Source organism: Macrotis lagotis, chromosome 6 (genome assembly GCF_037893015.1).
Source record: "Macrotis lagotis isolate mMagLag1 chromosome 6, bilby.v1.9.chrom.fasta, whole genome shotgun sequence".
Classification (NCBI taxonomy): Eukaryota; Metazoa; Chordata; class Mammalia; order Peramelemorphia; family Peramelidae; genus Macrotis; species Macrotis lagotis.
Genome location: NC_133663.1, coordinates 115,029,825 through 115,053,904, shown reverse-complemented (window position 1 = coordinate 115,053,904; position 24,080 = coordinate 115,029,825). Strand labels below are relative to the sequence as shown.

Sequence of the window (24,080 nt, the reverse complement as noted above, 5' to 3'; positions counted from 1 at the left end):
TAGAGACTTAATGAATGACATCTGATTTGACTCAGTTTGCTGACTACAAAATTATCTATTAGGGTTTGACTCTCCAGCCCACTTTTTTTCAGCAGCACCCATTCCTTCAAAACATATTCCACTTTTAAAATACATATATATATATATATATATATATATAAACACACATACACACACACACATGCCAGAAAACTCCCAAATGAATGAATGAACTCACATTCTTTCATTACTCTGATTTTTGCTAACTTTACTGTAAGACATTGTTCAGATAAAAGAATTCACACTGAGATTTTATTGATTGAAAGTACTTTTCTAAGTCACTTTTCCAGCACCTATTTGCATTAAAAAAAAAGGCCACCAGTGATCTGAAGACATGAATAGAAATTTCCAGAGACCCATGTGAGTGAGCAGGGCCTAGTCCCCAGTCCTTAAATTCCCCATTACTCCACCTAAATTTAAGAGTTGTCCCTTTGTTACTTTTCAGGATCTTTGGAAATGTATTCTCTTTTCTCTGAATACCTTCCTTTCCTCCTTAGAGAGCCATATGTAAATAATGGGTAACAAAGTAAAGTTGAAACCTCTAAACTATAGCAATCTTTTTTACTTAAAATCTGCCTTAAGGCACTAAAACCTATTCCTTCTGGGCTGCCCTTGGGCAAAATTGTGAATTAGGCATAGTTTTTCTAAGATTCCTCCTCCTCATTCATTCTTTCAATAGCATCCTCTGGCCCTCTTTGCCTTTCAATAGCACTCCAGCTTCCCAGGGTACTAGGCTCTGGTTATTTCCTCCTTCATTACCATAACCCCACCTAGTTCTTTTAAAGGTTTACTTCTACCTACTCCTATAAAGTCTTGGGTTCAATTCTCTGCTAGATATTAAAGAGCAGAAATTGATTAATTACATAAACTTGGTCCTTTCCAGGTGCTTAAACTTAATTAAAACAAAATAAGTAGCAGATGGTCCAAAAGGGGTTATAATCTGAAAACACAGTAATAGGGCTGAATTCAGGGAAGGGAAGTAGACTTGTGGTCTGGAAGATTTTGGTGTAAATTCTTCTTGAGAGATTTTTTTGACTAGTAAGTGACTAGGTGATCCTGGACTAATAATTTAACCTCAGCCTCCTTATTTCTAAAATTATATGTGGAGAGTTGGAATTAATGGATTTTTCTAGTTCTAAATTCAAGGGGTTATGCTGCTAAACCTATATGGAAGGCTCTTAGGAATTAGAATTTTAGAATATGCATTTAGATATGTACATGAGCACACATATATATTTATATACCCACACAGTATTGTGATGAATATGGGAGTGCTTGTTTTACAAGAAAGTGGAGGGAGAATTGTTGATTTGCATTATAAAGACTGGGGTCTGTCTGTATGTCTGATGCAGAGAACCATGGGCATAGGGAGTATTGAGTTCAGTTGTAGATAAATTTTGTAAATCTTTTGTTTGCATTGTCTAACTTAGTCCATAGCCTGAGGGCCTGACCTTCAGTCTGATTTGGATAGCTAGGCTCTGGAAGTACATCTAAAACCACCCATAAGAGACCCGTCCCTAAGGACAAAATCTCTTTGGTCTCTCTCTCCCATGGATTTTGAGGGAGAATTTAAGGAAATTTGGGGAGAGGGCTTGCTCTCCTTTTTACTTTCTAGACTCCTGTTAACCCTTGGCAGCAGGTCTGTCAAATTCAATTAGCAATCCAAGTGGCCTTTTTCTTTAATCTCTACTTATCTTTCCTATCACTTTCTTTTGTGTTATAACTTCTTTTAATAATTAATCTCTATTTTCTTTTACACCTACATTCACAGGGCTCTGAATTGTGATTGTCATAGGCAGATAATTGCAAGGAAGCAACATTTTAAGACAAAAGATTTAGCCTCAATCTGATCAAAACTGAGATTAGGTCAAATCTGCCCCACCTAATTCTGAGTTAACCTAGGCTCAAGGAGATTGCTATTCAATCAGCAGGACTAGGAAAATTTATGGGGAGGAATGTAACAATTAGATTATGACCCTAGTCAATGATTGGCATGAAAGGGAGGAACAAAGCCTTCCAAAATGCATAAAACACCTAGCATTTCTGGATTTCAGTGTCTTTCTCCTTTTGAGAGAGGTTTGCCATTGATTAAGATGTTTTACTTAATCTGGACTACTCAGGAGCCCTTTACTACAGTATTGTATTATCAATTTCATGATTGTGTGCTCCCCTGGGTTCTGAAGAGTGGACAATGCTCTTGAGATTTCCTGGTCACCAATGGAGTGAAACAAGGATATGTCCTTGCTCCCATGCTTTTCTTATTTTTTTTTATTTATCTAAGGCAATGGGTTAAGTGACTTACCCCAGGTCACACAGCTAGGCAATTATTAAGTGTCTGAGGCTGGATTTGACCTCAGGTCCTCTTGGCTCCATTGCCAATTCTTTATCCACTGCACCACCTAGCTGTCCCTCTCTCATGCTTTTTACCTTGAGGTTTTCAACCATGTTATCACAGACCTTCACTGAGGATAAACATAGCCTCAAGGTCAGGTACAGCACTGATGGAAGATTCTTCAACTTGAAAAGGTTACAAGCTAAGACCAAAGTGGAGGGAGGGTTAGTATGTAATCTTCTGTTTGCAGATGATTGTGCACTGGATGCAGTTTCTGAAACTTAGATGCAACAAAGTATGGATCGATTTTCTGCTGTTGGTACTCATTTTGGTCTAATAATTAACACCAAGAAAACACAGGTGCTCTATCAGCCAGTACCACATTATGCATATGTAGAACCATCAATTACAGCAAATGGAGAAGTTTTGAATACTATGGACAAGTTCACTCAATTTGGAAGTGTCCTTTCCTAGGAGGTACACATTGACAATGAGGTTGACACATGCATTGTCAGAGCTAGCTCAGTATTTAGAAGTCTCCTAAAGAAAGTGTGGGAGAGAAGTGGTTTTAGACTGACTACCAAACTGAAGGTCTATAGAGCTGTTGTGTTGATCTCATTGCTATGTGCCTGTGAAGCCTGGACAGTCTACCAGGACCATGCCAGGAAATGGAATTGCTCCCATTTTAATTGGTTTAGGAAGATTCTGAAGATCCCCTTTCAGGAGAAGATGCCAGACACTGGAGGTCCTTTCTCAGCTAAACTACCTAGCATTCCAACATTACTACAGAGAGGGCAACTGTGATGGATTGGGCACCTTGTTAGTATGCTAGATGTAAGTTTGCTAAAAAAAAAAAGACTATTCTATGGAGAATTTACATAGGGCAAGCACTCCCAAGAGGGTCAGAAGAAGTGATACTGAGATATCCTGAAAGTCTCTCTTAAGAACTTTGGAATTGATTGTACAGTATAGGAGAGGCTGGCACAGGACCACCCAGCATAGTGTACCCTCATCAGTGTCGGTGCTGCAGCCATTGAGGAAGGTACCCCAGGTATTCACATGAATTATTTGCACCCAATCTATGGTAGAGCATTCCAAGGTTGTATTGGACTGATTAGTCACAGTTGGATACACTATAATTTGTCTCAAACATAGAGCTATCATTTTGGTCTTCTTTGATAACTAAAGACAAGAAAATATATGTTTATATAATATATATATTTATAATATGTGTTTATATAATATATATTTATAACATGTTATATAATATATAAGTACATATAATGTATGTATATGTGTATGAGCATATAATGAGCAGGTATGGAAATGTTTATTGTAGGAAATCTGTTGACAACTTCTTTGAGTTTGATCCTAAAGATAATAATTAAGTGAAATTTGTTAACTTTCAGAGTTCGTCCTAATAAAGGACAAACAACCTCAAGAAAGTAAAAAAAGAATTAGGTTAATATACATGTTTATTAATATTTCTCTAAATTTTCGGATTACACTGCTCTGAATGGTGAGGAAGGGGGACTGGCTAGAAAAGCAGATCCCAAAATGGAGTTTTGGAAATGGGTTCTTATACCTTCCACTATCATAAGGAGATATCTGAAAAACCACTTTCTGACTTCCCCTGAGCAGCTCTTGATCTGTAGAGGAGCTGAATATCAGACATAGATTTAAAAGGAATGCTTTATGGGGTGGCTAGGTGGCACAGTGGATAAAGCACTGGCCCTAGAGTAAGGAGTACCTGGGTTCAAATCCGGTCTCAGACACTTAATAATTACCTAGCTGTGTGGCCTTGGGCAAGTCACTTAACCCCATTTGCCTTGCAAAAATAAACAAATAAATAAAAGGAATGCCTTATCAGTTAAGCTAAAGGTATTCACAAAACATTGTGAATCTTCCCCTAGAGTATTCCTGAATAATTCAGTGACTCTTGATACAATGGGATTTGTTATTATTAGAGGTTATCACCGTAAAAGGTGAATGAGAAAATAAGATATTGCCTCTTAGGTGGATCTATCCTTGCAATATGAAATCACAAACTTTTCTAGTCAGGCCCTTTTTCTTCCCACTGAGAAAGACCTATTGAATCTCTGTCCTCAGTTCCACATGTGTAGAACCAGTCTAGAAATAGGGTCAAGGTAATATGACTGACTCAGCAGTCCACCCCCTGGGGCTATACCTACTACTTTATTAAGCTTGTATTTACTTTTGTTGGTAGTAACTTTTATCTACCTACAGAAAGTATTATCAAGTATCCAAATGCATATTATTTATTGATCAGAGGACCCTTTCTCAAATCCTTCAAACTTATACTATGTACTGACTTAGACTCCTTTTTTGCCAAAAATACAATTTTACAGATGAAGAAACTGATGCAAACAGAATCATGTAGATAGTAAGTGAGGTCACATTTGAATTTAGGATATCCTGACTCCAGAGCCAGCATTATATCTACTTCAGAACCTAGCTGCCCTTATGCTAAGTAGATTTCTACAAAATAGGTGCCCTAAGGAACTATATAGTTAGAAATACTATTGACATATTTGGTTTGATTTCATTTTAATTTTTCTTTATACATAAAATGCCTTAGTGGCTAAATCAATGAGGAGGCAAAGGGATCACTGTCTGCTCAGTTTAATCAAAATGAAAAAGAGTTTAATACCTATTCACTAAAAGTGAAGAAAAAGGGGCATATAGATGATGTAGTCCTGGAGTCAGGAAAATTTAAATTTGAATTCTTAGTTTTTTCATCTGTAAAATAAGCTGGAGAAGGATATGGCAAACCACTCCATTATCTTTGATACTGGTAAGACATTATTTGGGGTTTCTGAATAGAGTTAAGAAGAGTCAGAAGTGACTGACTGAACAACAAATAATAACAAAAAGAAAGTTACTAATAATTGAGGGAAAGAGGTGTGATAATTTCCTATAAAATTTTATGAAAGGTATGAAAAATGCAATGAACAATTTGTACAAATAAAAATCAATGCAAGCATTCTTGTGGAATATGATATATTATAATAAAAATAATTCTACCAAAGGACTGTTCAAATAGATTTCATTTGATTGCTTAAAATATCCTTTTTTCTTGGACTAGATTGGCCTATGAATCCTAAACTGTTTCAGTTAAGAGGATAAAAGACTGAAACTGGGGAGAAAAAAGACCTCTATGAGAGATGTTAAATTCAGTTGAATATATAGGGTTTTTTTTATGTTATTTAGCTTTAAAAAAACAGAAGAGAATTTCAATCCATTTCATACAAAAATAACTCACAAAGGTTTATCTGAAGAGTCACTTGGTTAAAAAGAGAACACATTATATAGTTTTTTAAATTGTCACGATCACACATAAAATTAGGTTTAAATTTTATTCCCGTTTAAACTTTTCTAGGATCTTTTGTGTCTCTGATTTTTTTCACCTGTAAAAGTAACCCTAACAAAATATTGATTTATTACTTTTGTGGTCATATCTAATGGGATTGGGGATGAAAGTGGGATGTTTAATCAAAATTAAATTGTCCATATTATAATAAACGTTAATAAGATATTCTTCCAGTCTATATTTAAGCCTTTCCATTATATAAAAGAATTAGCTGTGGAGTGGTCCTTGGAGACCACTATGCAAAAGGCATCTTTTCTGCCTTCACCCTGCCTCTGGGCACAATCCCTAGGGGAGGAGCAAGATGAGAACAATAGAGAAGCTACTTGGATACCTTTGTTTGAGAAAAAAGCAGAATTCTCCCTGTCCTTTAAATAAACTATTATTTGAAACCACTGCCTCTCAAGGGTATGGATAAAGAATAAAAGCATTCCTCAATCCCATAAATATGCAGATATATACATTATTGTGTATAGCAATAAGAACTTTCAATGGTAATAGCAACATATATTTACATAGTGATTTAAGGCTTCATTTCATTCATTCATTCATTCATTTCACATGAATTAGGTATTGCACTCATTTTAATCTCTAATTTTTAGATGTGCAAACTGAGGCTCAGTATTGTTATTATGAGTAGCAAATTGGAAAGGATTGGAATCTTGGCTCATCTCTTGCTCTAACTGGATGAACTTAAACAATTCCTTTAACCACTCCTCTACAATAAGGAGGTTGGATCTCTAAGATTATTTTTAGTTTTAACTCCTTTGATTTTGATGAGCTGCCAAACTCTGGTGATGTTCCCAAGATCCCCTATGCCTCTAAAGCCATAAGTATTTAAGTACTTATAATCTGCCCTTGGTTTTATTCAGGATATAAAAGAAAAAGATTTGCTATAAAAGGGGTTTCAGTTTGGTTGAAGAAAGAAAACATATATACAAAAAGTTTAAGGGACGAATTTTGAGACAATAAATGCATTATAGATAGGGGTAGGAGGAGTTTTTTAGAGGGATTGCTCAGGGAAGGAATCACAGAAAAATACCATTTGACCTGACCTTTGCAGGTTGAGTTCCTATTCATTCAGATGGACAGACAGTGGGGAATGTGAAAAACTTTAAGTGGAGATTTAGTTGTATGCAAAGGAATAGAGGTAGGCACTTTCAAGGGTCATTCAGAGAAATATTAATAAAAATAATTGGACTATAGCAGTAGGTTTGGAAAAGGGAGTAGTGGAAGAAAAGGTTGGGTAATAGGTTGTGGCAAGTTGTAAATAGATGTTCAGATGTAGAATAAAATACATTTTGGGAATTTTTCCTTATAAGTATGTAAAGACATAGTATCAGAAAATAACCTGATCCACATGATATTTTAAGAAAACTACTTCATGAGATGCAATAATAATAACAACACTAAAAATAATAATAGCAATACTCACTTATAAGGCACTTTAAAGTTTGCAAAATTTGTCTCATTTTATCATCACAATAGGATAATGAGGTAGATACTATTAACTCAAATATCCAAAGGAGGACATTGAATTGAGAAAGGTTAAAGAATGCACCCAGGATCATACAACTATTTAATGTCACAGGATTTAATCTAGGTTCTTTTTAACTCTAGACCAAGTACTCTAACTTTTGTTCTATGTCCCTCAGAGGTCACATGGTATCTTATATAAAATCCTTAGATTGAAGTAAGGAAGACTGGGTTTCAAATCTTGACTCCAATATTTATTAGATTATTTAACATGAATATGCTAGGCAATCTCTCTGAATCTTATTTTCTTTTTTTCATTTTTATTTTTAGTCAAAGAGGCAAATATAACAAAAATAACTTTATGATGTACCAGTAAAATTTTATTTTATAATGGTGCTCCTTATCTCCTAACCCCTCCTTATATTAAACAAGGGAATAATGGAGACAAAAAGGCAGGCAATACTATAGGGAAGCAAACGAACAAAAGCAAACTATTTCAAAATAAAGTCACTTCATAAAAGAAAGTCTTCAATTCTGAACAACTTAGAAAATTCTTGTTTTAAGAAATTTGTATGCTTTCTTTCTAGACTTCTCTCTTTATCTTTCAGGTCTGTTGACCATAACCAGTTCTGAAAAGTCATTCTATAGTTGTTTAGTCAAAAGAAATTATAATACTCTGCTTGTGTAATGATTGGAAATATGGATGACAAGAGGCAGGCAGCCTCTGGAAACCATGACTCTTTTCTCCCTAAGTGAAAATAGGATTAATTATACTTAGAGTGCTTCACAGGCTTGTTTTGGGGCTTCAACTGAGATCATTAATGCACAGATTTAGAGATAGAAAGGATATAAGATGTCAACTAGCCCAGAAATCTTGTTTTAGAAAAGTGAAGCCCAAGATTAAATTAATTACCTAAGTTCAACAGATAGTAAATTGTGGAGGTAGGATTTGAAACCTGGTTCTTTGACTTTAAATCTAATGTTCTTTAAAGTTCTATATAAATATTAATTATTAAAATTATTATTCCATAACTAAACTGACACTGAATAATTGAAGTATAGAATATAATCATTATGTGATTAACCCAAACCACCAAACAATTATCTCTAAATATGTTGTTAATGGAGGAGAAAGCATTGTTACCTGAATTATCTAAACTTTCTTCTTTGGTTGATGTATCTACATGTATAATAAGAAAATAGTTATAGAATCCAGCAAATTCAGACATACATTGTCTTTAGTTCATTAGTTCAGTCTATCAGTTATGCTAATAATAATAGCATATGTATATTGAATGGTTAATACTTTTAATGAAATTTTCATTTTAGGTGGCTTGGGGAATTATTCTGCAGCATTGCCTGTAGCAGCACTAGCGTTGAAGACTTAATAAATGTAATTTGTTGACTGGGGTGTTATTTTTAAGTTGCCTCAATTTCCCATTGTATTTGACAAATATGGATCTAGCCTATGATTCTATGAATAAACATGAAAACATTTTGAAGTTGACAAAACTGCAATTTGATGAAGCACTGTATGTGGCATTGACATACAGCTGGGAAAAAATATTGTAAGCAATATACACTTTGCAAGAAACTGGAGTGTTTAAAAAAAACCTCCTTGCATTTTTTGCTTGGGCTCATGGTTATTCTCACAATAGCTGAACAAGATTTTGCAAACAGCATTTTCCAAGAGCCAGAATTATATGAAAATATTCTGTTAGTAACCAAGGCAGAGTTAGGGTCTAAGTGAGAGGATAGGAGATAGCTTATTTGTTGGTGACTATGATTTCTTGAGCAATATCACCTAGGTTTCTTAAGAGGTCAGTTACTGTTCTGCAAGTCAATCTCTGGGAAAAAAAAAAATTGAATATTATGGCACCAAAGGGAACTGAATTCATTCTTCCTATTTCATGTTTTTCTTATAGATAATACTAATCTATGAGATAATTCTCTAATTTCCTAATCATAAGAAAGAGAAGATAATGTCCTTACATATTTAAGAGTATTCTAGAAAAGAGGGAGATATGTTAAATATAATGGAGGGCAAGAACTATACAAGGAGAAGATTTGAACCTTGGGTATTAGTTTTCATACTGATAGCTATGTTGGTGACATCATGGGAGTCAGCTATCTATGCAGAAAAGAAAATTTGAAAGAGAAAATCCTATAATAGGGCTGTTGTGCTGCTGATAAGAACCTACTTAAGTTCAAAAATTGAAAAGTGAAGGAGGATACTTTATTCCTTAGCCTCAGTCTTTATTTTTTACTTGATATCTTCTTCACTGACATCAGCTTCTGGTTGATTTAAGAACTAGTTGGCATGCTTAAATTTCATATTATCTACTGCTTTCACTGGGGATGAGAAATACCACAAATTGGAGTAGGAGCAGGGAAGAGGGGAGATCATTTTAGTCTAAAACAAAGGCAATAGGTAGTACAGTGACTAGAGTGCTGCTTTACTTTAAAAAAAAATTAGAGTATTTAATGCAGGCCCAAGTTGGCTGAATACCCTAGCTAGATGATGATGTCATGACAAGAACATGAATTGTATTTGAGTAGAGGGACTGTCCTGGGTCACCAGCCTCATTTTCTCCTCCAGAGGCATCTGGTTTCAGTGAAAAGATTTGAGTTGGGATAATTGGGGATGACCCAAGATGTGATGCAATCAGGATTAAGTGATTTGCCTGGATTTGAAGTCCTATCCTCCTGCCTCCAAAGCCAGTTCTCTAACTACTGTACCATTTAACTGACCTCTAGCTAGGAATAATGGAATAATGGGACCTCAGTTCTATTTTGCTGGATTTTGGAACTGGTACCATGATTAAGAGGGATGTCCAGGGTGTATTTGTATAATGCCACTACAGATGAAACCCAATCCTGACCAAATAGAAATAATTTGCCAAAAATGTTTTTTTTACATTCATAAACATTTTATTTAGCACATTACAGAAAGGGAGGGCCTCAGTTTAAAACACATGGCAGAGACAAGCAAGGCATTCCTGGTTTAAGGCAGTAACTGGTGAGTTTAATAGGGTTAGATGCCAAGGCAAAGGAAGGAGCACCAGAGTTGGAATGACAACCAGACAGGGGAATCTCTGTAAAGATAAGGGTGATGCTTAGTAAACTGACAGTTGTCCTCCCACTAGAGTTGTACAAAGGACAAGTTGTTTCTATATAAAGATAAAATATTTCAGTGATAGAAGAAAAAACAGGTGTTAAAAAACTAAACTTAAATCTCATTTGCTTTTTGTCATAAGTTGTGTTATATGCAACAAACTGAATAGCAACTTCAGAACAAGGAGTCACATTATGCTGAGATCTCAATTTTGCCCTAAGATCTCTTGTGGCAATTTTGTCTATGCATATAATCCCCTGTTCAGATCATGTGCTATGACACACAAAGAGACTTAGTGTATTTTAGGAGTGTATTTGATGCATGTGTGATGGGTGAAATCTGAAATAACTGATAAATAAATACATAAACATTAGCTATTTTTCAAAGTGACCCTTTGGATACATAACTGGATATATATATATACAATTCCAATTTTCTGGGCATCTCTTCCATGTAAAAAGTGCCACTGGTCACCTCAAAGGACAAAAAGAAAGCATAATTTAGAAGTCTGATTTGGGAAACTGAAGGGAGAACTGGGAATAACAACAAAAATGAACAACTAACCATCAAAGTCATGAATGGTCTGATTTGGTGCCACAAAGTTGTTTCACACATAATTCTTAAGGATATGACAAAGGTGGTTGGTTGTTCATATTGCAGTCTACAAATAAAACATTGTAGATGGAGACTATGGTGGAGGTGCAGAGGAGCAGACAGCTTCCACTCCACTTCTAATTTGGCTTCTTAGGGCAAAACACAAGCACAAACACTTTGAAGGAGACAATGCAATAGCAATATTCTAATTCTTTTAGAACTCTGACTTCCAATTGGCACTTTCTTAAGATATGGCAAATATGCCTTAAACTGGAACAAGCTGGGGCCACTAGGTGGACACTTAATAATTACCTAGTTCTGTGGCCTTGGGCAAGCCACTTAACCCCATTTGCCTTGCAAAATCCTAAAAAAAAAAACTGGAACAAGCTGAGATTCTTTACTGGAATTTAATGTTTTGGCGAAAATATAAATTTTGGTACTATCCACAGTACTCTTTTAAAAGTCATGTTTTAAAAGAAATTATTTCTGGTTAAAGTGATAGGTCACAGTGGTAGGGAAAGCAAACATCATCACCAATGACTCAGAAGTCCTCTTGTCAATGTAAAGGTGAATGACACCATCACATTGTCTCACTATCTGACATGAAACACAAAGGGAAGCATTCAGTAGTGTTTACAAAGGATAGTGGGTTATTTGATAAGGCATCAGAAAAATATCAAAATAAGGCACAGCCTGTTCAATGTGACAGATTTGTGCTAAGCAACAGGTTAGTTTTCTTCTAGGAAGGCACACATTGCACATCTGATTATTCATTGGTTTAAAATGTAGATTAGAAAATGAGATTCATATGAAGAGGAAAGCTGGTTTTAACAATTTTTTTCAACCCCATTTCTAGAAAGTCAATGGCAACATTACTTCTTCTAAGTCATGAAACTCACAACTTAAGAAGTCTTTGTCAGCCCATGTGGAAGTTTATCAAGGCACTGTACAAAATATGAGCTGAGCTACTGGCATTTCTAATTAAGAGTATTATATGTGTATATGTGTGTGTGTGTGTGTGTGTGTGTGTGTGTGTGTGTATTATATATACATATATATGTATATATATATACACACTAAAGACAATTTCCTATAAATCAAACTTTAAATTAACCAACAAAAATAATTTTGTTTTATATATAACAGTACGTAAATTTGATAATACAGCAGTCTTAAGTCAAAAGACTTGATGAGATTTCTCAAACCACAGGCCTGAGCTTCATTGGTTGTTCATGAAGAAAAACTCCACACAATGATGATAATGATGATGACAATCACAAGAGTAATCAGAATCACTCACATCTTGCAATTCTTCCACAAATATTTCCTCTTCAATTTGGCTGCACTTGTCTCAAACTGGGAAGCTCCTGCTTTGCAGTGCATCAGCAGGGTCATGCAACTCAGAAAGTTTCTGATCTTGCTCCAGAACTATGTCCACATTGACTCACATAATGTCCACTACCTGATCAACTTGATTCTGTGCCTGCTGAAGCTGGTGGTTGCTGCCACAGGCAGCCCCAGAAGTAGGGAGCCCACTTGTTGGCGGCATCAGGAGAGTCTTGGCTTTGGGGGCATCAGCCGGGCGAGGGACGCTGAGCGTGGGGAGGCTCCCGGACTCCCGGCTCCTGGCTCTCAGCTTCCTTGACTGATTGGCGGGCAGCCAGCCATGCGGCCCAAAAATGTTTTTAATAATCAAGATTGAAAGTTGGAGGTTCTAAGATGATCCATACTATCATAAATAGTGTCAATCAGTGATCCTGTGGTGTTATTCCCATAACCTGTCAGGCAACTTTTGGGAACTCAAACTCTTTGACTTTCAGAGGAGATTGGTTACAAAGCTGAGTAGCATAGACCATTGAGTGGTTAGCTTTGTCCTACTGTCAAAAGATTATTGCAATAAAACTGTCATACTGGTGGTTAGACCATCAAGACAGATTAGCTTTATCATATTGCCATAAGTTTGTCACCATAAAAATGCCATAGTGATGCTCTACTCAGTCTTTTTTTATTAAAGATTTTATTTATTTTGAGTTTTACAATTTTCCCCATCTTACTTCCCTCCCCCCAACAGAAAGAAATCTGTCAGTCTTTACATTGTTTCCATGTTGTACATTGATCCAAATTGAGTGTGATGAGAGAGAAATCTTACCTTAAAGAAGAAACATAAAGTATAAGAAACAACAAGATCAGACAATAAGATAGGTTTTTTTCCTAAATTAACGGGAATAGTCCTTGCATTTTGTTCAAACTCCACGGTTCTTTATCTGGATACAGATGGTATTCTCCATTGTAGACAACCTCAAATTGTCCCTGACTGTTGCACTGATGAAATAAGCATGTCCATCAAGGTTAATTATCACCTCCATGTTGCTGTTAGGGTGTACAGTGTTTTTCTGGTTCTGCTCATCTCACTCAGCATCAGATCATGCAAATCCCTCCAGGCTTCCCTGAATTCCCATCCTTTCTGGTTTCTATACATATACCATAGTTTGCTAAGCCATTCCCCAATTGAAGGACATTTACTTGATTTCCACTTCTTTGCCACTACAAACAGGGCTGCTATGAATATTTTTGTGCAAATGATGTTTTTACCCTTTTTCATCATCTCCTCAGGGTATAGACCCAGTAGTAGTATTATTGGATCAAAGGGTATGCACATTTTTGTTGCCTTTTGGGAGTAGTTCCAAATTTCTCTCCAGAAAGGTTGGATGAGTTCACAACTCCACCAACAATATAGTAGTGTCCCAGATTTCTCACAACCCTTCCAACAGTGATCTTTATCCTTTCTGGTCATATTGACCAATCTGAGAGGTGTGAGATGGTACCTCAGAGAAGCTTTAATTTACATTTCTCTAATAAGTAATGATTTAGAGCAATTTTTCATATGACTATGGATTGCTTTCATCTCCTCATCTGTAAATTGCCTTTGCATATCCTTCTACCTAGTCTTACAGAAATGCTGTTGTGCCTCAGTTACATGGGAAAGATCATATCTAGAAAGCCTAGATCTCCCAATGTATCCAGACCAACAACTGAAGTCCTGTTTCCTATACTAGTAGGCCCCAGGTTAAGACAACTCTGGAAGAGCCAGTGCGAAGGTAGTCTTAGCACAACATTCATAACCCTTGATGTCATGGTCTTATTCATTTATAAAGAACAGCAATCATCATCAAAATCAGGAAGACCTGAATTGAAATACTGCCTCTGAATACTGATGTGTGATTCTAGGAAAGTCACAAAACCTTTATTTTCTCATTTTTCAAATCTGTAAAATGGGAATAATAATAATGATACTTATATCTCAGAGCTGTTATGAGGATCAAATGAAATAATATTTATAAAGAGTTTAGCATAGTCCCTGGAAAATAATAGGTACTATGAATGTGCTAACTATTATTAAGAACAAGATTCTTATCTTGACAAGGAGGTGGTATAACAGTTAGTGTTTGAAATGGAGTCACAAAGACCTGAGTTTGAATTCTGCCTCTGACACTTATTATTTATTTGTGTCACTCTGGGTAAGTCACTTGACCTATTTCAGAAAGGAGGTTAATAATAGCCCAATGTCTCCCAGATTTCTTATGAGGAACAAGTGATAAAGTGTCCCCAAAATCTTAGTGCGTTTTCTAGCTTTAACAACTTCAGAAATGTTTTTTAAATTTAGTTTTGATATTTTATTTTTCCAAATACATGAAAGTTATGAAAGTTTTCCAACATTCATCCATATGTGTATGTATATTTTTAAGTCAAAAATTTTTCTTCTACTCTCCCTCCCCATCCCCCTCCCCTCAGCAGTGAACAGTCAGGTTAATATTGTATATAGACATTTGTGTCAAACATGTTTACAGATTAGTCATTTTTGGTATGAGGAATTAGGATTAAGGGAAAGAAAGTGTTCATCAGATTCTGAAGGATTTTTTGGTTTTGTTTGTCTTATTTTTTCCCTCTGGATGGGGATAGCGTTGTCCATAGCCAGTCTAATAGTGTGGTCCTAGCTTTCTGAACTGCTGAGAGCAGCTTCATCCATCAGGGTTGACCATCTCACAATGTTGTTGTTAATGTGTACATTGTTCTCTTGGTTATAACTTCATAAATGTAAATGCTACTAATTTATAATATTATAATTTGATAGTTTATTTGTTTCATACTTTTTTAGTTTGGTCAAATTTGAAGAATACATTAAAATTTTAATTTTATGAGTTCTCTTTGCATTGCATATGCATCTTCTTCAGGTATGATATTTTTTTCTGATTATATAGATCAGTAGAATATGTCACCTGATCTGAAGTTAGTGACTTCTTACCATGAAGCAACAAATTTGCCATAGAAAGCCCATTAATCACATTGGAGACCTTCCTTGTCTTCTTCTGACATTGCAAAGACAAGATAGTTATGCCTTGGTTGACCTTCTGTTTTTCCTCATCTTTGCTATATGACCAGCTCTGCTTCTTTTCTATTATATGATGTCTTGATGATGGTCTTTATTCCAGCTTTCTTTGGAGTTCCTCATTCACTATTTACTATAGCCCGCCATACCCACCATATGCCTAACCATTTCCCTATGTAATTCTTTGTGTGATTCCTATTCACCTCATTCTGTAAATAGATAGCACAAACATGGTAGTTTTCCAGATTTCGCTGCCATCTAGTAATATAAATAGACTATCTTTTAATAATGTTGTATGAAACATTAAACTTTGTATTTCCTATGGAATAAAATAAAAATTCTCTTACTTTTAAATTCTTATACCACCTAGTCCCAATGCATCTTTGAAAAATCTTTGTAAAGCACTATATTAAGTGATGGTGATAGATTTTAAATAAAAGAAAACTCTTCTCTCAAGGAGTTTACATTCTACTAGATAATAAGGTCTCTAAAGTTCTTTCCAGTCTGAAAATTCTAACAACTGAGACTTTACCTATTTCTAAATAGACAGTCAAAATACAGTTTTAGATAAAATATCATGCAGAAACACTTATATTTGTGTTAGTTTGTTCTGCCACTTATTATTTTCTAAAGCAAGTGTGCCAATAGAGTCAAAACACATTGCATGTCATGGGCACAGCCCACTGTAGACTCAATTGTAGATTTGATTTATGGGTATTGTTACTTAGAGTTCTGCCTGGAGAACTTGATGGTTTGACCTTTCTGCCTGTAGAACACCATGAAGATTTTGACCATATTAAAGACATGTTCTTGAAAATAAGAGATGTTGAATCTATGCTCAGCACCTTTCAACATTGCTAAAATTGCTCTGGACAGCAACCCTCCTTCTTCTCTTTAAACAATTTGTCTTTATCACTACAGCTTAAAATCTTCAGAAGGCTAGTCAAGCTAAAATTTGATTTAGAACTCAGTCTCTTTTCCAATATCTTGTTTTCAATTGATCTAGAGGATGAGACCCCAAACTAAAGGACATACCTTAGACTTACCTGGTGTCCTTTATCTTATTACTTGAAGCAGGGGTGGTAAACCTTTTTTCTACCAAGGATCATTTGGATATTTATAATATCATTTGCCTGCTATATTTGGTCAAACATTAAATTAATTCACCCTTAAAAAGCTCCTAAATTTATTGACTTTCTAGTGTTGCTTGTGATTGTCATAGAAGATCTCAATCCTTGAATCTTCACTGCCTCTGACTTAGACAATAATTCAAGTATGGCTAAAAACAAAAGAAAGCAAAAAAAAAGGGAAAGTAAGTCTAATGTTAAGGCACCATTGTAGTTGTCTTCTTTAGGCAATGCTTTTCCTTTTGTAGGGAAGAGAGCTTTTTAATATGATGCTATCAAGAAGGAACAACAGTCAAATGGAAATAACTCCTTTCCCATTCATGGACTCCACCCCCTTCTTCTTCCCACTCACTTCTACTGGCTATATCTGTTTTAATTAGTTTGTTTGCTTTTTTTAATTTCCTAACCAATTATATGCTTATAAGAGAACATCTTACATAAGGATAAGCAAAATCTAAGTCCTTAATCAGTTTCCTTTTTTTTAAATACTTTCTATAGATTTGGTAAATATACATATTTATTCCTAAGTATTAAATTGTATATTATTTTCTTGGTCCCCTTTACTATAGAATCATAGAAATGAATATTTTAAGATCAATAATCTTGTTTAGTATAATTTTATAGGAAAGAAAACATGGCTAGATGAGAAATTTGAAACCTCAACTGCTCAAATGATCATAGATGGACCAATTCTCTGATTATAGTAAGCAAAAAATTAAGTGCCTACTATATGTATGAAAAGGAAAGTGAGGTTTAGATTGGTTAAATTATTTGTCCAATGTAACATAAGAAACCAGAATCCAAACCAGATTTCTCTGACTCCAGTGCCAAGTTTTTGGTTTGTTTGTTTTGCTTTTTTTGTATTTTTCACTGAACCGTAGAAAAGTTGCTTTCTGAAGTTTATACAAAGAATTTATGGCTGACTCAGAAATATATACTGTGCCTTGTGACCTAACATTTCCCAGTCTTTTCAGTACCCTATACTGCTGCTGTCTTGTATTGACACACAAGAGAGACAAATGTATAACTTTTATAAAAAGAAGAGTCTAGTAATTTTTGTGCTGATGCTAAATTTCTGAAAACTAATTGATTTCAAAAGAGCTGCTCTGAGTTTTAGTTTCTAAAAATAATATTTTTAATTGCATGATCTGTCTAGGTGCTGGTTGCAAGAGCAGAGCCTGAAGGCCTATTGTTGCAATAACTAATTGCAAGGCTTAATTGGGTCCTATGGTGATTTGTCATCTGCTTATAAATTAAAAAACCCCAAAATTATGATTTGTATATTTTTTAATTTTATAATGTGCCAACAAAAATTCAACATTTTTGTTCCCTCCTTACCATCAGTTTCATTTGACCAAAAGTTTCTTTCAAGAAAAATATCATCTTTAACCCTAAATATTACTAGAAGAGCTAATCAGTGCCCACATACATCCTATGTTTATCTCATGTAGACATGAGTGGTTCATTGAAAAGTACTGGACCTGGAGTCAAGAACACTTGAGTTCCCATCCTGCTTCAGACACAGCAGCTGTCTGGGAAGATCACTTGATTTCTATCTATCTCTTCCTCTCTAAAATATGAATAATCATAGCATCTGCTTCACAGGGTTGTTGTGAGGATCAAATTAAATAGTATTTGTAAAATACTTTGCAAAATGCAATACAAATGTTAGCTGCTGCTGCACCTACTGCTATTGTTATTACTACCATTACCACTGGAAATTACTTATTGGAATTTTTTTTTAATTTTTGCTAGGCAATGGGGTCAAGTGGCTTGCCCAAGGCCACACAGCTAGGTAATTATTAAGTGTCTGTGGCTGAATTTGAACTCAGGTACTCCTGACTCCAGGGCTGGTGCTCTATCCACTGCACCCCCTAGCCACCCCAATAGGAAATTTTTAAAAAGGTAAAGAAGTAGTAGAGTGTAATAACTACATTAAAACATATTAATGTCAAGATAGACATATAATAAGAATATGTATTTCTAAATTTGTTTGTTATCTGTCATGGAGAATGTCCTTCACAGCATGGAAGAGAGCAGAGAGAGAGAGAGAGAGAGAGAGAGAGAGAGAGAGAGGTTTATTATTTTCTAGAACTAATCCTATAAATTAAAGCATCTTAGAGATATAAGGTACCCCAGAGTTTCAGTCCAGTGCTCACTTGAGCAAGAATCCTTTCTATAACATACCTAGACAGTCATTCTGTCTTTTGCTTGAAGAGGGAAGACCAATACAGGTCAGTTCTCTTCTGAAAGGATTTTTTTAAAAAAGTCTCTCCCTCTTTCAAGCCTATACCATCTTTTCTTTAGCTTCTACACATCTCCATTGGTTCTTGGGTTAGGAGGGAAAAAAATATAATTCTTCAACCACATGACAGCTTTTCAAATACTTGAAAACAGCATTGTCATATTGTAGACCAACCTCATCTCCTCCCTCCAGCCCCTGAGTCTTTACTTCTTCAATCTAAACTTATTTGGTTCCTTAATAGATGTGGCCTGATTTTCACTACCCTGAATGCCCTCCCCTGGTCATGATTAAAATGATACTTTGAGCAAGTTTCTCACCAATGAGAACATTCAGGGAGGACTAGCACCTCTACTCTGAGGGCTAGCCGAACCCTTTTTCTGGGCTGCTCATCTACCCTTGATGTCCATCTCTCACCAAACTCTCATCTGTAGAATATGAAGCAGTCTAAACCTGGTAAAACTGTCTTGGCAGGTTAAAATAGGGCATGGGTAACCTACAGACTTCCAACTTGTTAATAAGTTGGGGGATTGAAGATTTACCCCTGCTGAATGGATGGATAAGAACAATTTGTTCTCAAAAGTATGAAGGTAGATGATATAGGCATTGGGAGTATTTGAAGTTTGATCAGACATCAACTGTTTGCAATCCAGGCTATCAACAGTTGTCTTGCTACTGGACTTTGATGACTCTGGAAGAGAGTGAAGGTGATGATTTTGTGCAACTCTACTTTACTTGAATCCTATTTAGTCATAAGTCAAGACTTCAACTGTTGTTCCATTGATTCTCCTTGAAAACAAAAGCAAACAACAACCCCCCTATTCTTGAACACTCTGTCCTTGTTGAAGTCTAAGTTTTAATTCAGCTTCTACAACTGTCATATCATTCTGCTAATTCACATTGAACTTGTAATCCAATCAAAACTCCAAATCTTTATCTTCCTAATCAATCTTCCCCCGTTTTATACTTGTTTAGTTGATTTTGTGAACTCATATGTAAGACCATTAGTCATGACCAGGGGAAAGCATTCAGGGTAGTGAAAATCAGGCCACATGAAGTTTATTAAGGAACCAAATAAGTTTAGATTGAAGAAGTAAACAGATGGAAAAGAACTTGTGATTTCATTGATAGAGGGAGTTTCATCCTAGAAATGAATATTGGCAATAGGTGTTTGACATACAGTCTTATAGTATTTTGCAAATTAATTGGGACAAACTGCAATTTTGATATATTTTCATTTTATGACAGCAATGATCATATTGGTTTCCTTCCACTAATATGCTGACTCAAAACATCTGAGCTAATGAAACTAGATTGAACTGATTTCCCCATCTTAGTTCTCTTTCAGCTGAGTGATGGATTTGTTTTTTGTCATTCACATATTTTATTTTCTCTTTCTAGTAAGATCATTGAGCTGAAGAAATTTCAATTTTATGATAGTTTTTCAAGATAGTTCCCAGGATTCTCAATAGTCATACTTTAGGGAATGCCAACTGTGATAGATATGATATGCATGCATATGGAAAGGAGTGGTCTAAAAATAATTGAGAATGGATGTCACATAGTGACAATATTATGCTCTCAGAAAGCTAAAATATACAAACCATGCAATTAGGAAAAGAATAAAAACATGAAAAGATTCCTTATAATCTGCATATGAATCATGCACATAATGCTATGCCTAAAAATTTAAATAAAATGATTATCAACATTTTATAAGAATCACTGATTTTGGTAGGGACCCTTGCTTTATGATGGCTGCTATTCCTTCTCTAGGGTCTGGTTTGTATTTTCATAATCCTCCTTATTATATGTAAAAGGATGTGTTTATTTCTTAGATTTTTATAATAGCAAATGTTGCTTCCTCTGTGAAATGAAAATGAAATGATATTGCTTGCTATAAAATATCTGTATATATATACATACAGTATATATATATATATATATATATATATATATAGCAATATTAATTATTGAGATCTTTATCTCCTTGTCAGGATCTTTGTATATATTAGAAATTAATTTTATTTCTGCTATAGAAGAAACAGGGTTAACATTCATGGAATATACAGAATTCCAAAAAGAAAAGCTATGACATCTCCATATGATATTTGATCTTTATTTGAGAAATCAACCCAAAGTTGTTCTCCAGGAAATAGATAATTTAAGAGACAGAACTCTCAGGGAAGACCTATTTTTTAATTTATTTGTCTACTACCCTATATATTTACAAAGTCTTTATTTTCTTTTGCTTTTATTCTGTAAAATTATCTGAGATCTCACCTGTCTCTCCAATAAAATCTTCATAAATGTGTCCATATGAACCCATAAACTCCACAGGGATCTTAAGTAATTTCCTCATGTTTTCTTTTTTGGACAACCTGGAGTAAATAGGGATGTTTGGGAAACTCATATGGGAAAATCAGTTCCATACTCTCATTTCCATAAGTCAATTGCTACATGAAAAATTTTAAATCATAGATCTAGATGCAAGGGTAGTAGATAACATCTCACATTCAATCAATCACCATCTTGGAACTCCTGAAAAGGAGGGAGCATTTTTAAATCATGTAAAAGGTGGGATTTTTCCTGTAAAAATATAGAAAACTATTGAGGGAGTTATCACAAGATCATCAGTTTCAATTGCACATAGAATTGGGCAGACAGAAGCCCTCCACTACCCTATCTCCAAGCGACTGTAAATAATATAATACAATAAACCCTCTTTGGGGCACAAATCTGAGTGGTAACTTTCTCCTTTTCCTCTCCCTAGTACAATAGGTTACCACATGATCATTCATTTGAAGATACTTTTTACCAAAAAAATGAACAAATGTAGTAACTGAAATGAGTGGGAGAAACCAATAAGTCAATATCTCCTTTTAAAATTTTCTCAAATTGACATAGACAGTCACATTATGATTTTTTTCTGGCCAAATTTACTCATTTAAAATACCTATACAAGGGGTGGCTAGGTGGTGCAGTGGATAGAGCACCGGCCTTGGAGTCAGGAGCACCTGAGTTCAAATCTGGCCTCAGACATTTAATAATTGCCTAGCTATGTGGCCTTGGGGAAGCTACTTAACTCCATTGCCTTGCAAAAAAAATAAAATAAAATGAAATAAAAAATAAAATAAAATACCTATACAGATATCAAATCTTGTGATCCTTCAATTGCTTTATCTTGTCCTTGCTCTGATCTCCCTAGAGGGATGGTAAGAGATTAGAATTGTTTTGGGGAAAACCAATTAAAAAAAACTTTGATAATTAAAAAGTTTTTTTCAGTCTTTTTCCCTTTGCAGTCTTGCTTCTTTTCCATTTCCTCTTTTAATAGTATAATTTGGTATAATACCTTTTGAACTGCTACTAACATCTCTTATTGGTGTTTCATCCTCTAGTCTTTTCCTTTCCAATCCCTCCTACAAATCCCATTAACATATTGTAAATCCTAAAATATTTGGTCATATATTTGTAACAACTAAGCAGAATTGCAAAAGAACATTTGAAAGTGTGGTCTTTTGTTTTCTTTATTAAGAACTTGTCACCTTGTACATTGCTATAACTGATGAAACAACCAGTCTCTGATCACATTTTTGTTTTTTCTTTTTTTTTTCTCCTTTGTTTTTCCCCCTTTCAATTTTCTGCCTTTTGATGCTTCTCTTTTTCTCTATTTTTTCTTCTGCTTTCCTTCCTTTCTTTTTCTTTCTTTCCTCTTGCTCAGGAATTTCCAAAGTGTAAGTGTAAGAGAAAATTCAAACTCCTTATCTCAGTAAAAAGTCTTTACAATCCTTCAATAACCTACTTTTTTCCTAGGCTTATCTTCTACTATCCTCCCACAACTATGCTTTGGTTCAGTCAGATGAATTGGTTCACATGTGTTAGAACCTGACATGTCCTCATCCCATCTCCACTCTTCTGCTGAAATCATTCTATTGTCTATTTTCATCTCTTATTCTCCTCTCTTTCCTATTTATACTTCATTTTTGTAAAGTTCGTTTGGTAAATTAGCAACTGTTACTGTTGTATTTAACAGTCTTTACTAATTGCTCTATTAAGATTGAGTTTCTTGAAGGCAAACTCAATTCTTTTTCTTCAAACCTAACCTCAATATGATACTTTACCAATTATAGGTGATCAGTAAATCTTATTGATTTAATTTGATATGTCATGTAAATCTTAAAGGAGAAAAGTGAATTTGAAGAAAGGAATAATAAGGAGAAAATAATTCTCTTAAAGTTCATGAATGATTATTAGATCAATTTCTCTTTTATCAAGGGTAGGGCAAATGAAAATAGGTTTTTAATAGACTCAAAAAACCATGAGAGAGATTATAGGTAAATAGAGTGAAAATTTTCTCACATTAGTATTGTATTCTCCAAAAAAGAGTGATTGTAAATAATAAATACATTTTTTCTTAGATGGCTCTTAGAAACTTAGGAAACTGTTTTCATGGTTGTACAATTTTTGTCTTCTATGAGTAGGTAGATAGCTAAATTCAAGGAATAAATTGAAAAATGCAGCTCAGTGAAAGTAAGAGAAAAGGTAACTATAAAGAGAATAGAATGATAATTACCTTTCTTATCCCTTGTCAATCCTCTTCATGGATAAGAATGTAGATATTGTATATCAGAGGAACTTGGAAAATTCAAGAACAAGTAAGACTAAGGCTGCTCAGTAAGTTACAATAGAAGAATATTTTTAGGTTAAAAAAGGAAAATTATCTTGCCTCTTAATATCTGTATCACTGGAGAAAACATTGTTAAAAAATACTGAACCCTTTAAACAACAACCTCAAAAAGATCCTAAAATAACTATTGACTAATTGATGATATAAATTTGTTAAATTAAAATTTATTTGGGAGAGTACTAGGAAATTTCCATCTCTAAGGTAGAGAAATACTATTTTCTGAGGGATTTCTTTTTGAGTTCAATAAAGGCTACTATGGGATTGGGGGAATGAGGAAGCAGAAATCATAGTATAATACAAAATGGAAGGAGGCTAATTATCTAATACAATGGTGTCAAATTAAAATAGAAATAAATTCCTGCTAACTGCATATTGACTTAGAAAAACACAAATTAACATTATCTATGTTTTATTGTCTTTTTATTTATTTTTGTTGTTTAATTACAGATATTTATTTTGTTAAAAACTTCCCAATTACCTTTTCAATTTGATTGAAGCTCATTCAAGAGATTTGTTGGCAGTGAGTTTGATACCTCTGAATTCCAATCAATTTAATGTCATTTAATAATAAATGAAGAAACTGAGGCACATAGAGCTTAAGTGGCATCAAAATATTGGAGAGATTGACAATTCATAGTTAACTTGATGTTAAAAATCTTTGACTATATGCAGAGAACACATATTTTTTAAATG

The 24,080-nt window shown here is 34.6% G+C and overlaps 1 pseudogene; it reads right to left on the bottom strand.

The window, feature by feature from the left end:
• Positions 1-12,099: 12,099 nt before the first annotated feature.
• LOC141492198 (uncharacterized) lies at positions 12,100-22,646 on the bottom strand (annotated as a pseudogene).
• Between the last annotated feature and the right edge of the window lie 1,434 nt (positions 22,647-24,080).